At 47.4% G+C, this 14,548-nt stretch overlaps 10 non-coding genes across 10 annotated transcripts; all 10 read left to right on the top strand.

The window, feature by feature from the left end:
- The first annotated feature begins 327 nt into the window (after nt 1–327).
- Nucleotides 328–400, top strand: TRNAA-AGC (transfer RNA alanine (anticodon AGC)). Its single transcript has one exon. It is a non-coding gene; the product is annotated as a tRNA-Ala (tRNA).
- A 189-nt stretch (nt 401–589) lies between these two features.
- TRNAA-AGC (transfer RNA alanine (anticodon AGC)) lies at nt 590–662 on the top strand. The gene has a single exon. It is a non-coding gene; the product is annotated as a tRNA-Ala (tRNA).
- Nucleotides 663–2,693: 2,031 nt separating this feature from the next.
- On the top strand, nt 2,694–2,766 carry TRNAA-AGC (transfer RNA alanine (anticodon AGC)). Its single transcript has one exon. It is a non-coding gene; the product is annotated as a tRNA-Ala (tRNA).
- A 1,518-nt stretch (nt 2,767–4,284) lies between these two features.
- Nucleotides 4,285–4,357, top strand: TRNAA-AGC (transfer RNA alanine (anticodon AGC)). Its single transcript has one exon. It is a non-coding gene; the product is annotated as a tRNA-Ala (tRNA).
- Nucleotides 4,358–6,908: 2,551 nt separating this feature from the next.
- Nucleotides 6,909–6,981, top strand: TRNAA-AGC (transfer RNA alanine (anticodon AGC)). Its single transcript has one exon. It is a non-coding gene; the product is annotated as a tRNA-Ala (tRNA).
- A 1,518-nt stretch (nt 6,982–8,499) lies between these two features.
- On the top strand, nt 8,500–8,572 carry TRNAA-AGC (transfer RNA alanine (anticodon AGC)). The gene has a single exon. It is a non-coding gene; the product is annotated as a tRNA-Ala (tRNA).
- A 3,866-nt stretch (nt 8,573–12,438) lies between these two features.
- Nucleotides 12,439–12,511, top strand: TRNAA-UGC (transfer RNA alanine (anticodon UGC)). The gene has a single exon. It is a non-coding gene; the product is annotated as a tRNA-Ala (tRNA).
- Nucleotides 12,512–12,957: 446 nt separating this feature from the next.
- On the top strand, nt 12,958–13,030 carry TRNAA-AGC (transfer RNA alanine (anticodon AGC)). Its single transcript has one exon. It is a non-coding gene; the product is annotated as a tRNA-Ala (tRNA).
- A 971-nt stretch (nt 13,031–14,001) lies between these two features.
- Nucleotides 14,002–14,074, top strand: TRNAA-AGC (transfer RNA alanine (anticodon AGC)). The gene has a single exon. It is a non-coding gene; the product is annotated as a tRNA-Ala (tRNA).
- A 189-nt stretch (nt 14,075–14,263) lies between these two features.
- Nucleotides 14,264–14,336, top strand: TRNAA-AGC (transfer RNA alanine (anticodon AGC)). The gene has a single exon. It is a non-coding gene; the product is annotated as a tRNA-Ala (tRNA).
- Nucleotides 14,337–14,548: the final 212 nt, after the last annotated feature.

The raw sequence follows: 14,548 nt of genomic DNA, 5'->3' as shown, positions 1-14,548 counted from the left end.
TTTCTACAGAAGATTTGTCACGAAGTTACCGATCAGCTTGTGAGCATAACTATGAACCCTCAATCGGGAGTGCAGCTCAGACGGTAGAGCGTTCGCTTAGCATGCGAGAGGTACTGGGATGAATACCCAGCACCTCCAGACCTTTTTTTTTACTCATTGCTGTGGCAGGTCATGGTTTGCTTGAGTTATAAAACAAAACAGCGCACGTTACAAGCAGCCGTCGACGCGAGAAAACCAGTTCTCAGCTGACACGGCTTCCCTCTTTCTGCAGAAGTTTCGTCACGTAGTTACAGATCAGCTTGTGAGCATAACAATGGACTCTCCATCGGGGGTGTAGCTCAGATGGTAGAGCGCTCGCTTAGCATGCGAGAGGTACTGGGATCGATACCCAGCACCTCCAGACCTTTATTTCATTTCATTGCTGTGGCAGGTCTTGCTTTGCTTGATTTAAAAAACAAAACAGCGCGCGTTAAGAGCAGCCGTCGATGCGAGAAAACCAGTTCTCAGCTGACGCGGCTTCCCTCGTTCTGCAGAAGTTTCGCCACGTAGTTACCGATCAGCTTGTGAGCATAACTATGGACTCTCCATCGGGGGTGTAGCTCAGATGGTAGAGCGCTCGCTTAGCATTCGAGAGGTACTGGGATCAATACCCAGCACCTCCAGACATTTATTTTAATTCATTGCTGTGGCAGGTCTTGCTTTGCTTGAATTGAAAAACAAAACAGCGCGCGTTACAAGCAGCCGTCGATGCAAGAAAACCAGTTCTCATTTGACGCGGCTTCCCTCTTTCTCCAAAATATTATTCACGTAATTACTGATCATCTTGTGAGCATGATAATTGACTCTATCGGGGGTGCAGCTCACATGGTAGAGCACTTGCTTAGCATGCGAGGGGTACTGGTATCGATACCCAGCAACTCCAGACCTTTTTAATCCATTGCTGTGGCAGGTCATCTTTGCTTGATTTATAAAACAAAACAGCGCGCGATACAAGCGGCCGTCGACACAAAAAAAAACATTTCTCAGTTGACAAGGCTTCCCTCTTTCTCCAAAATATTCGTCACGTAATTACCGATCAGCTTGTGAGCATAACCATGGACTCTCCATCGGGGGTGTAGCTCAGAAAATAAAGAAAAAAAAGGGGGTGTAGCTCAGATGGTAGAGCGCTCGCTTAGCATGCGACAGGTACTGGGATCGATACCCCGCACCTCCAGACGTTTTTTTATTTATTGCTGTGGCAGGTCATGCTTTGCGTGATTTATAAAAAAAACAGCGCGCGATACAAGCAGCCGTCGACGCGAGAAAACCAGTTCTCAGTTGACGCGGCCTCCCTCTTTCTCCACAAAATTCGTCACGTAATTACCGATCAGCTTGTGAGCATAACTATGGACCCTCCATAGGGGGTGTAGCTCAGATTTGCATGAGAGAGGTACTGGTATCGACACCCAGCACCTCCAGACCTTTATTTTTATTCATTGCTATGGCAGGTCATGCTTTGCTTGAGTTATAAAACAAAACAGCGCGCAATACAAGCAGCCATCGACGCGAAAAAATCAGTTCTCAGTTGACGCGGCTTCCCTCTTTCTCTGAAAAATTCGCAACGTAATTACCGATCAGCTTGTGAGCCCAACTATGGACTCTCCATAGGGGGTGTAGCTTGGATTGTAGAGCACTCGCTTAGCATGCGAGAGGTACTGGGATCGATGCCCAGCACCTCCAGACCTCTATTTTTATTCATTGCTATGCCAGGTCATTCTATGCTTGAGTAATAAAACAAAACACCGCGCGATACAAGCAGCCGTCGACACGAGAAAACCAGTTCTCAGTTGACGCGGCCTCCCCCTTTCTCCACTAAATTCGTCACGTAATTACCGATCAGCTTGCGAGCATAATAATGAACTCTTTATCGGGGGTGTAGCTCAGATGGTAGAGCGCTCGCTTAGCATGCGAGAGGTACTGGGATCGATACCCAGCACTTCAAGACCTTTACTTTATTTCATTGCTGTGGCAGTTCTTGCTTTGCTTGATTTAAAAAACAAAACACCGCGCGATACAAGCAGCCGTCGATGCGAGAAAACCAGTTATCAGTTGACGCGGCTTCCCTCTTTCTGCAGAAAATTTGTCACGAAGTTACCGAACAGCTTGTGAGCATAACTATGGACCCTCCATCGGGAGTGCAGCTCAGATCGTAGAGCGCTCGCTTAGCATGCGAGAGGTACTGGGATCGATACCCAGCACCTCCATACCATTTTTTTTATCATTGCTGTTGCAGGTCATGGTTTGCTTGAGTTATAATACAAAACAGCGCACGTTACAAGCAGCCGTCGACGCGAGAAAACCAGTTCTCAGCTGACACGGCTTCCCTCTTTCTGCAGAAGTTTCGTCACGTAGTTACCGATCAGCTTGTAAGCAGAACTATGGACTCTCCATCGAGGGTGTAGCTCAGATGGTAGAGCGCTCGCTTAGCATGCGAGAGGTACTGGGATCGATACCGAGCACCTCCAGACCTTAATTTTATTTCATTGCTGTGGTAGGTCTTGCTTTGCTTGATTTAAAAAACAAAACAGCGCGCGTTACAAGCAGCCGTCGATGCGAGAAAACCAGTTCTCAATTGACGCGGCTTCTCTCTTTCTGCAGAAGTTTCGTCACGTAGTTACCGATCAGCTTGTGAGCATAACGATGGACTCTCCATCGGGGGTGTAGCTCAGATGGTAGGGCGCTCGCTTAGCATGCGAGAGGAACTGGGATCGATACCCAGCACCTCCAGACCTTTTTTAGTATTCATTGCTGGGGCAGGTAATGCTTTGTTGGATTTATAAAACAAAACAGCACGCGATACAAGCAGCCACTGACGCGATAAAACCAGTTATCAATTGACACGGCTTCCCTCTTTCTCCAAAATATTCGTCACGTAATTACCGATCAGCTTGTGAGCATCACTATGGACTCTCCATCGGGGGTGTAGCTCACATTTTAGAGCACTCGCTTAGCATGCGAGGGGTACTGAGATCGATACCCAGCACCTCCAGACCTTCTTTTATCCATTGCTGTGGCAGGTCATGCTTTGCTTGATTTATAAAACAAAACAGCACGTGATACAAGCCGCCGTCGACGCGAGAAAACCAGTTCTCAGTTGATGCGGCTTCCCTCTTTCTCCAAAATATTCGTCACGTAATTACCGATCAGCTTGTGAGAATAACTATGGACTCTCTATCGGTGGTGAACCTCAGATGGTAGAGCGCTCGCTTAGCATGCGAGAGGTACTGGGATCGATATTCAGCACCTCCAGACCTTTTTTTTATTCATTGCTGTGGCAGGTCATGCTTTGCTTGAGTTAAAAAAAAACAGCGCGCGATAAGAGGAGCCGTCGACGCGAGAAAACCAGTTCTCAGTTGATGCAGCTTCCCTCTTTCTCCATTATAATCGTCACGTAATTACCGATCAGCTTGGGAGAATAACTATGGACTCTCCATCTGGGGTGTAGCTCAGATGGTAGAGCGCTCGCTTAGCATGCGAGAGGTACTGGGATCAATGCCCAGCATCTCCAGACCTTTATTTTAATTCATTGCTGCGGCAGGTCTTGCTTTGCTTGATTTGAAAAACAAAACAGCGCGCGTTACAAGCAGCCGTCGATGCGAGAAAACCAGTTCTCAATTGACGCGGCTTCCCTCTTTCTCCAAAATATTTGTCACGTAATTACTGATCATCTTGTGAGCATTACAATTGACTCTCCATCGGGGGTGTAGCTCACAAGTTAGAGCACTCGTTTAGCATGCGAGGGGTACTGGTATCGATACCCAGCACCTCCAGACCTTTTTTTATCCTTTGCTGTGGCAGGTCATGCTTTGCTTGATTTATAAAACAAAACAGCGCGATACAAGCAGCCGTCGACGCGAGAAAACCAGTTCTCAGTTGACGCGGCTTCCCTCTTTCTCCAAAATATTCGTCACGTAATTACCGATCAGCTTGTGAGCATAACCATGGACTCTCCATGGGGGGTGTAGCTCAGACAATAAAAGAAAAAAAGGGCGTGTAGCTCAGATGGTAGAGCGCTCGCTTTGCATGCGAGAGGTACTGGGATCGATACCCCGCACCTCCATACCTTTTTTTATTCATTGCTGTGGCAGGTCATGCTTTCTTGATTTATAATACAAAACTGCGCGCGATACAAGCAGCCGTCGACGCGAGAATACCTTTCTCAGTTGAGGCTGCCTCCCTCTTTCTCCACAAACTTCGCAACGTAATTACCGATCAGCTTCTGAGCATAACTATGGACTTTCCATCGGGGGTGTAGCTCAGGTTGTAGAGCGCTCGCTTAGCATGCGAGAGGTACTGGGATCGATACCCAGCACCTCCAAACTGTTATTTTTATTCATTGCTATGGCAGGTCATGCTTTGATTGATTGATAAAACAAAACAGCGCGCGATACAAGCATCCGTCGACGCGAAAAAATCAGTTCTCAGTTGACGCGGCTTCCCTCTTTCTCTAAAATATTCGCAACGTAATTACCGATCAGCTTGTGAGCCTAACTATGGACTCTCTATCGGGGGCGTAGCTCAGATGGTAGAGCGCTCGCTCAGCATGCGAGAGGTACTGGGATCGATACCCAGCACCTCCAGACCCTTTTTATTCATTGCTGTGGCAGGTCATGCTTTGCTTGATTTATAAAACAAAACAGCGCGCGATACAAGAAGCCGTCGATGCGAGAAAACCAGTTCTCAGTTGACGCGGCTTCCCCCTTTCTCCAAAATATTCGTCACGTAATTAGCGATCAGCTTGCGAGCATAACTTTGGACTCTCCATCGGGGGTGTAGCTCAGATGGTAGAGCGCTCGCTTAGCATGCGAGAGGTACTGGGATCAATATTCAGCACCTCCAGATCTTTATTTTTATTCATTGCTGTGGCAGGACATGCTTTGCTTGAATTGAAAAACAAAACAGCGCGCGTTACAAGCAGCCGTCGATGCAAGAAAACCAGTTCTCATTTGACGCGGCTTCCCTCTTTCTCCAAAATATTATTCACGTAATTACTGATCATCTTGTGAGCATGATAATTGACTCTATCGGGGGTGCAGCTCACATGGTAGAGCACTTGCTTAGCATGCGAGGGGTACTGGTATCGATACCCAGCACCTCCAGACCTTTTTAATCCATTGCTGTGGCAGGTCATCTTTGCTTGATTTATAAAACAAAACAGCGCGCGATACAAGCGGCCGTCGACACAAAAAAAAACATTTCTCAGTTGACAAGGCTTCCCTCTTTCTCCAAAATATTCGTCACGTAATTACCGATCAGCTTGTGAGCATAACCATGGACTCTCCATCGGGGGTGTAGCTCAGAAAATAAAGAAAAAAAAGGGGGTGTAGCTCAGATGGTAGAGCGCTCGCTTAGCATGCGACAGGTACTGGGATCGATACCCCGCACCTCCAGACGTTTTTTTATTTATTGCTGTGGCAGGTCATGCTTTGCGTGATTTATAAAAAAACAGCGCGCGATACAAGCAGCCGTCGACGCGAGAAAACCAGTTCTCAGTTGACGCGGCCTCCCTCTTTCTCCACAAAATTCGTCACGTAATTACCGATCAGCTTGTGAGCATAACTATGGACCCTCCATAGGGGGTGTAGCTCAGATTTGCATGAGAGAGGTACTGGTATCGATACCCAGCACCTCCAGACCTTTATTTTTATTCATTGCTATGGCAGGTCATGCTTTGCTTGAGTTATAAAACAAAACAGCGCGCAATACAAGCAGCCATCGACGCGAAAAAATCAGTTCTCAGTTGACGCGGCTTCCCTCTTTCTCTGAAAAATTCGCAACGTAATTACCGATCAGCTTGTGAGCCCAACTATGGACTCTCCATAGGGGGTGTAGCTTGGATTGTAGAGCACTCGCTTAGCATGCGAGAGGTACTGGGATCGATGCCCAGCACCTCCAGACCTCTATTTTTATTCATTGCTATGCCAGGTCATTCTATGCTTGAGTAATAAAACAAAACACCGCGCGATACAAGCAGCCGTCGACACGAGAAAACCAGTTCTCAGTTGACGCGGCCTCCCCCTTTCTCCACTAAATTCGTCACGTAATTACCGATCAGCTTGCGAGCATAATAATGAACTCTTTATCGGGGGTGTAGCTCAGATGGTAGAGCGCTCGCTTAGCATGCGAGAGGTACTGGGATCGATACCCAGCACTTCAAGACCTTTACTTTATTTCATTGCTGTGGCAGTTCTTGCTTTGCTTGATTTAAAAAACAAAACACCGCGCGATACAAGCAGCCGTCGATGCGAGAAAACCAGTTATCAGTTGACGCGGCTTCCCTCTTTCTGCAGAAAATTTGTCACGAAGTTACCGAACAGCTTGTGAGCATAACTATGGACCCTCCATCGGGAGTGCAGCTCAGATCGTAGAGCGCTCGCTTAGCATGCGAGAGGTACTGGGATCGATACCCAGCACCTCCATACCATTTTTTTTATCATTGCTGTTGCAGGTCATGGTTTGCTTGAGTTATAATACAAAACAGCGCACGTTACAAGCAGCCGTCGACGCGAGAAAACCAGTTCTCAGCTGACACGGCTTCCCTCTTTCTGCAGAAGTTTCGTCACGTAGTTACCGATCAGCTTGTAAGCAGAACTATGGACTCTCCATCGAGGGTGTAGCTCAGATGGTAGAGCGCTCGCTTAGCATGCGAGAGGTACTGGGATCGATACCGAGCACCTCCAGACCTTAATTTTATTTCATTGCTGTGGTAGGTCTTGCTTTGCTTGATTTAAAAAACAAAACAGCGCGCGTTACAAGCAGCCGTCGATGCGAGAAAACCAGTTCTCAATTGACGCGGCTTCTCTCTTTCTGCAGAAGTTTCGTCACGTAGTTACCGATCAGCTTGTGAGCATAACGATGGACTCTCCATCGGGGGTGTAGCTCAGATGGTAGAGCGCTCGCTTAGCATGCGAGAGGAACTGGGATCGATACCCAGCACCTCCAGACCTTTTTTAGTATTCATTGCTGGGGCAGGTAATGCTTTGTTGGATTTATAAAACAAAACAGCACGCGATACAAGCAGCCACTGACGCGATAAAACCAGTTATCAATTGACACGGCTTCCCTCTTTCTCCAAAATATTCGTCACGTAATTACCGATCAGCTTGTGAGCATCACTATGGACTCTCCATCGGGGGTGTAGCTCACATTTTAGAGCACTCGCTTAGCATGCGAGGGGTACTGAGATCGATACCCAGCACCTCCAGACCTTCTTTTATCCATTGCTGTGGCAGGTCATGCTTTGCTTGATTTATAAAACAAAACAGCACGTGATACAAGCCGCCGTCGACGCGAGAAAACCAGTTCTCAGTTGATGCGGCTTCCCTCTTTCTCCAAAATATTCGTCACGTAATTACCGATCAGCTTGTGAGAATAACTATGGACTCTCTATCGGTGGTGAACCTCAGATGGTAGAGCGCTCGCTTAGCATGCGAGAGGTACTGGGATCGATATTCAGCACCTCCAGACCTTTTTTTTATTCATTGCTGTGGCAGGTCATGCTTTGCTTGAGTTAAAAAAAAACAGCGCGCGATAAGAGGAGCCGTCGACGCGAGAAAACCAGTTCTCAGTTGATGCAGCTTCCCTCTTTCTCCATTATAATCGTCACGTAATTACCGATCAGCTTGGGAGAATAACTATGGACTCTCCATCTGGGGTGTAGCTCAGATGGTAGAGCGCTCGCTTAGCATGCGAGAGGTACTGGGATCAATGCCCAGCATCTCCAGACCTTTATTTTAATTCATTGCTGCGGCAGGTCTTGCTTTGCTTGATTTGAAAAACAAAACAGCGCGCGTTACAAGAAGCCGTCGATGCGAGAAAACCAGTTCTCAATTGACGCGGCTTCCCTCTTTCTCCAAAATATTTGTCACGTAATTACTGATCATCTTGTGAGCATTACAATTGACTCTCCATCGGGGGTGTAGCTCACAAGTTAGAGCACTCGTTTAGCATGCGAGGGGTACTGGTATCGATACCCAGCACCTCCAGACCTTTTTTTATCCTTTGCTGTGGCAGGTCATGCTTTGCTTGATTTATAAAACAAAACAGCGCGATACAAGCAGCCGTCGACGCGAGAAAACCAGTTCTCAGTTGACGCGGCTTCCCTCTTTCTCCAAAATATTCGTCACGTAATTACCGATCAGCTTGTGAGCATAACCATGGACTCTCCATGGGGGGTGTAGCTCAGACAATAAAAGAAAAAAAGGGCGTGTAGCTCAGATGGTAGAGCGCTCGCTTTGCATGCGAGAGGTACTGGGATCGATACCCCGCACCTCCAGACCTTTTTTTATTCATTGCTGTGGCAGGTCATGCTTTCTTGATTTATAATACAAAACTGCGCGCGATACAAGCAGCCGTCGACGCGAGAATACCTTTCTCAGTTGAGGCTGCCTCCCTCTTTCTCCACAAACTTCGCAACGTAATTACCGATCAGCTTCTGAGCATAACTATGGACTTTCCATCGGGGGTGTAGCTCAGGTTGTAGAGCGCTCGCTTAGCATGCGAGAGGTACTGGGATCGATACCCAGCACCTCCAAACTGTTATTTTTATTCATTGCTATGGCAGGTCATGCTTTGATTGATTGATAAAACAAAACAGCGCGCGATACAAGCATCCGTCGACGCGAAAAAATCAGTTCTCAGTTGACGCGGCTTCCCTCTTTCTCTAAAATATTCGCAACGTAATTACCGATCAGCTTGTGAGCCTAACTATGGACTCTCTATCGGGGGCGTAGCTCAGATGGTAGAGCGCTCGCTCAGCATGCGAGAGGTACTGGGATCGATACCCAGCACCTCCAGACCCTTTTTATTCATTGCTGTGGCAGGTCATGCTTTGCTTGATTTATAAAACAAAACAGCGCGCGATACAAGAAGCCGTCGATGCGAGAAAACCAGTTCTCAGTTGACGCGGCTTCCCCCTTTCTCCAAAATATTCGTCACGTAATTAGCGATCAGCTTGCGAGCATAACTTTGGACTCTCCATCGGGGGTGTAGCTCAGATGGTAGAGCGCTCGCTTAGCATGCGAGAGGTACTGGGATCAATATTCAGCACCTCCAGATCTTTATTTTTATTCATTGCTGTGGCAGGACATGCTTTGCTTATTTATAAAACAAAACAGTGCGCGATACAAGCAGCCGTCGACGCGAGAAAACCAGTTCTCTGTTGACACGGCCTCCCTCTTTCTCCACAAAATTCGTCACGTAATTACCGATCAGCTTGTGAGCATAACTATGGACTCTCCATAGGGGGTGTAGCTCAGATTGTAGAGCGCTCGCTTAGCATGCGAGAGGTACTGGGATCGATGCCCATCACCTCCAGACCCTTTTTATTCATTGCTGTGGCAGGTCATGCTTTGCTTGATTTATAAAACAAAACAGCGCGCGATACAAGCAGCCGTCGACGCGAGACAACCACTTCTCAGTTGACGCGGCTTCTCCCTTTCTCTGAAATATTCGCAACGTAATTACCAATCAGCTTGTGAGCATTACTATAGACTTTCCATAGGGGGTGTAGCTCAGATTATAGAGCGCTCGCTTAGCATGCGAGAGGTACTGGTAATAATACCCAGCATCTCCAGACCTTTATTTTTATTCATTGCTATGGCAGGTCAAGCTTTGCTTGAGTTATAAAACAAAACAGCGCGCGATACAAGCAGCCATCGACGCGAGAATCCAGTTCTCAGTTGACGCGGCCTCCCTCTTTCTCCACAAAATTCGTCACGTAATTACCGATCAGCTTGTGAGCAAAACTATGGACTCTCCATAGGGGGTGTAGCTCAGATTGTAGAGCTCTCGCTTAGCATGCGAGAGGTACTGGGATCGATGCCCAGCACCTCCAGACCTCTATTTTTATTCATTGCTATTCCAGGTCATGCTATGCTTGAGGTATAAAACAAAACAGCGCGCAATACAAGCAGCTGTCGACGCGAGAAAACCAGTTCTCAGTTGACGCGGCCTCCCTCTTTCTCCACAAAATTCGCAACGTAATTACCGTTCAGCTTGTGAGCCTAACTATGGACTCTCTATCGGTGGTGTAGCTCAGATGGTAGAGCGCTCGCTTAGCATGCGAGAGGTACTGGGATCGATACTCCGCACCTCCAGACCTTTTTTTATTCATTGCTGTGGCAGGTCATGGTTTGCTTGAGTTATAAAGCAAAACAGCGAACGTTACAAGCAGCCATCGACGCGAGAAAACCAGTTATCAGCTGAAAGGCTTCCCTCTTTCTGCAGAAGTTTCGTCACGTATATACCGATCAGCTTGTAAGCATAACGATGGACTCTCCATCGAGGGTGTAGCTCAGATGGTAGAGCGCTCGCTTAGCATGCGAGAGGTACTGGGATCGATACCGAGCACCTCCAGACCTTTATTTTATTTCATTGCTGTGGCAGGTCTTGCTTTGCTTGATTTAAAAAACAAAACAGCGCGCGTTACCAGCAGCCGTCGATGCGAGAAAACCAGTTCTCAATTGACGCGGCTTCTCTCTTTCTGCAGACGTTTTGTCACGTAGTTACCGATCAGCTTATGAGCATAACTATGGACTCTCCATCGGTAGTGTTGCTCAGATGGTAGAGCGCTCGCTTAGCATGCGAGAGGAACTGGGATCGATACCCAGCACCTCCAGACCTTTTTTAGTATTCATTGCTGGGGCAGGTCATGCTTTGTTGGATTTATAAAACAAAACATCACGCGATACAAGCAGCCACCGACGCGAGAAAACCAGTTATCAATTTACACGGCTTCCCTCTTTCTCCAAAATATTCCTCACGTAATTACCGATCACCTTGTGAGCATCACTATGGACTCTCTATCGGGGGTGTAGCTCACATGGTAGAACACTCGCTTAGCATGCGAGGGGTACTGAGATCGATACCCAGCACTTCCAGACCTTCTTTTATCCATTGCTGTGGCAGGTCATGCTTTGCTTGATTTATAAAACAAAACAGCACGTGATACAAGCAGCCGTCGACGCGAGAAAACCACTTCTCAGTTGACGCGGCTTCCCTCTTTCTCTGAAATATTCGCAACGTAATTACCGATCAGCTTGTGAGCATTACTATAGACTTTCCATAGGGGGTGTAGCTCAGATTATAGAGCGCTCGCTTAGCATGCGAGAGGTACTGGTAATAATACCCAGCATCTCCAGACCTTTATTTTTATTCATTGCTATGGCAGGTCAAGCTTTGCTTGAGTTATAAAACAAAACAGCGCGCGATACAAGCAGCCATCGACGCGAGAAAACCAGTTCTCAGTTGACGCGGCCTCCCTCTTTCTCCACAAAATTCGCAACGTAATTACCGATCATCTTGTGAGCATGACAGTTGACTCTCCATCGGGGGTGTAGCTCACAAGGTAGAGCACTCGTTTAGCATGCGAGGGGTACTGGTATCAATACCCAGCACCTCCAGACCTTTTTGTATCCTTTGCTGTGGCATGTCATGCTTTGCTTGATTTATAAAACAAAACAGAGCGATACAAGCAGCCGTCGACGCGAGAAAACCAGTTCTCAGTTGACACGGCTTCCCTCTTTCTTCAAAATATTCGTCACGTAATTACCGTTCAGCTTGTGAGCATAACCATGGACTCTCCATGGGGGGTATAGCTCAGATGGTAGGGCACTCGCTTTGCATGCGAGAGGTACTGGGATCAATACCCAGCACCTCTAGACCTTTTTTTATTTATTGCTGTGGCAGGTCATGCTTTGCTTGATTTATAAAACAAAACAGCGCCAGATACAAGCAGCCGTCGATGCGAGAAAACCAGTTCTCAGTGGACGCGGCTTCGCTCTTTCTCCATTATATTCGTCACGTAATTACCGATCAGCTTGGGAGCATAACTATGGACTCTCCATCGGAGTGTAGCTCAGATGGTAGAGCGCTCGCTTAGCATGCGAGAGGTACTGGGATCGATACCCAGCACCTCCAGACCTTTATTTTAATTCATTGCTGCGGCAGGTCTTGCTTTGCTTGATTTGAAAAACAAAACAGAGCGCGTTACAAGCAGCCGTCGATGCGAGAAAACCAGTTCTCAATTGACGCGGCTTCCCTCTTTCTCCAAAATATTCGTCACGTAATTACTGATCATCTTGTGAGCATGACAATTTACTCTCCATCGGGGGTGTAGCTCACAAGGTAGAGCACTCGTTTAGCATGCGAGGGGTACTGGTATCGATACCCAGCACCTCCAGACCTTTTTGTATCATTTGCTGTGGCAGGTCATGCTTTGCTTGATTTATAAAACAAAACAGCGCGATACAAGCAGCCGTCGACGCGAAAAAAACCAGTTCTCAGTTGACACGGCTTCCCTCTTTCTCCAAAATATTCGTCACGTAATTACCGTTCAGCTTGTGAGCATAACCATTGACTCTCCATGGGGGGTGTAGCTCAGACAATAAAGGAAAAAAAGGGGGTGTAGCTCAGATGGTAGAGCGCTCGCTTTGCATGCGAGAGGTACTGGGATCGATACCCCGCACCTCCAGACCTTTTTTTATTCGTTGCTGTGGCAGGTCATGCTTTGCTTGATTTATAAAACAAAACAGCGCGAGATACAAGCAGCCGTCAACGCGAGAATACCAGTTCTCAGTGAACGCGGCTTCCCTCTTTCTCCAAAATACTCGTCACGCAATTACCGATCAGCTTGCGAGCATAACTTTGGACTCTTCATTGGGGGTGTAGCTCAGATTGTAGAGCGCTCGCTTAGCATGCGAGAGGTACTGGGATCGATACCCCGCACCTCCAGACCTTTTTTTATTCATTGCTGTGGCAGGTCATGCTTTGCTTGATTTATAATACAAAACTGCGCGCGATACAAGCAGCCGTCGACGCGAGAATACCTTTCTCAGTTGACGCTGCCTCCCTCTTTCTCCACAAAATTCGCAACGTAATTACCGATCAGCTTGTGAGCATAACTATGGACTCTCCATCGGGGGTGTAGCTCAGATTGTAGAGCGCTCGCTTAGCATGCGAGAGGTACTGGGATCGATACCCAGCACCTCCAAACTGTTATTTTTATTCATTGCTATGGCAGGTCATGCTTTGATTGATTGATAAAACAATACATCGCGCGATACAAGCATCCGTCGACGCGAAAAAATCAGTTCTCAGTTGACGCGGCTTCCCTCTTTCTCTAAAATATTCGCAACGTAATTACCGATCAGCTTGTGAGCCTAACTATGGACTCTCTATCGGGGGCGTAGCTCAGATGGTAGAGCGCTCGCTCAGCATGCGAGAGGTACTGGGATCGATACCCAGCACCTCCAGACCCTTTTTATTCATTGCTGTGGCAGGTCATGCTTTGCTTGATTTATAAAACAAAACCGCGCGCGATACAAGAAGCCGTCGATGCGAGAAAACCAGTTCTCAGTTGACGCGGCTTCCCCCTTTCTCCAAAATATTCGTCACGTAATTGGCGATCAGCTTGCGAGCATAACATTGGACTCTCCATCGGGGGTGTAGCTCAGATGGTAGAGCGCTCGCTTAGCATGCGAGAGGTACTGGGATCAATATTCAGCACATCCAGACCTTTATTTTTATTCATTGCTGTGGCAGGACATGCTTTGCTTATTTATAAAACAAAACAGTGCGCGATACAAGCAGCCGTCGACGCGAGAAAACCAGTTATCAGTTGACACGGCCTCCCTCTTTCTCCACAAAATTCGTCACGTAATTACCGATCAGCTTGTGAGCATAACTATGGACTCTCCATAGGGGGTGTAGCTCAGATTGTAGAGCGCTCGCTTAGCATGCGAGAGGTACTGGGATCGATGCCCATCACCTCGAGACCTCTATTTTTATTCATTGCTATGCCAGGTCACGCTATGCTTGAGTTATAAAACAAAACACCGCGCGATACAAGCAGCCGTCGACGCGAGAAAACCAGTTCTCAGTTGACGTGGCCTCCCTCTTTCTCCACGAAATTCGTCATGTAATTACCGATCATCTTGCGAGCATAATAATGGACTCTTTATCGGGGGTGTAGCTCAGATGGTAGAGCGCTCGCTTAGCATGCGAGAGGTACTGGGATCGATACCCAGCACTTCCAGACCTTTATTTTATTTCATTGCTGTGGCAGTTCTTGCTTTGCTTGATTTAAAAAACAAAACAGCGCGCGTTACAAGCAGCCGTCGATGCGAGAAAACCAGTTCTCAGTTGACGCGGCTTCCCTCTTTCTGCAGAAAATTTGTCACGAAGTCACCGATCAGCTTGTGAGCATAACCATGGACTCTCCATCGAGGGTGTAGCTCAGATGGTAGAGCGCTCGCTTAGCATGCGAGAGGTACTGGGATCGATACCCAGCACCTCCATACCATTTTTTTATTCATTGCTGTGGCAGGTCATGCTTTGCTTGATTTATAAAACAAAACAGCACGTGATACAAGCAGCCGTCGACGCGAGAAAACCACTTCTCAGTTGACGCGGCTTCCCCCTTTCTCTGAAATATTCGCAAAGTAATTACCGATCAGCTTGTGAGCATAACTATAGACTTTCCATAGGGGTTGTAGCTCAGATAGTAGAG

This window comes from Rhipicephalus microplus, chromosome X (assembly GCF_043290135.1).
Source record: "Rhipicephalus microplus isolate Deutch F79 chromosome X, USDA_Rmic, whole genome shotgun sequence".
Taxonomy (NCBI): domain Eukaryota; kingdom Metazoa; phylum Arthropoda; class Arachnida; order Ixodida; family Ixodidae; genus Rhipicephalus; species Rhipicephalus microplus.
The sequence above is the reverse complement of the archived record's forward strand: the minus strand, read 5'-3'. Positions and strand labels throughout refer to the sequence as shown.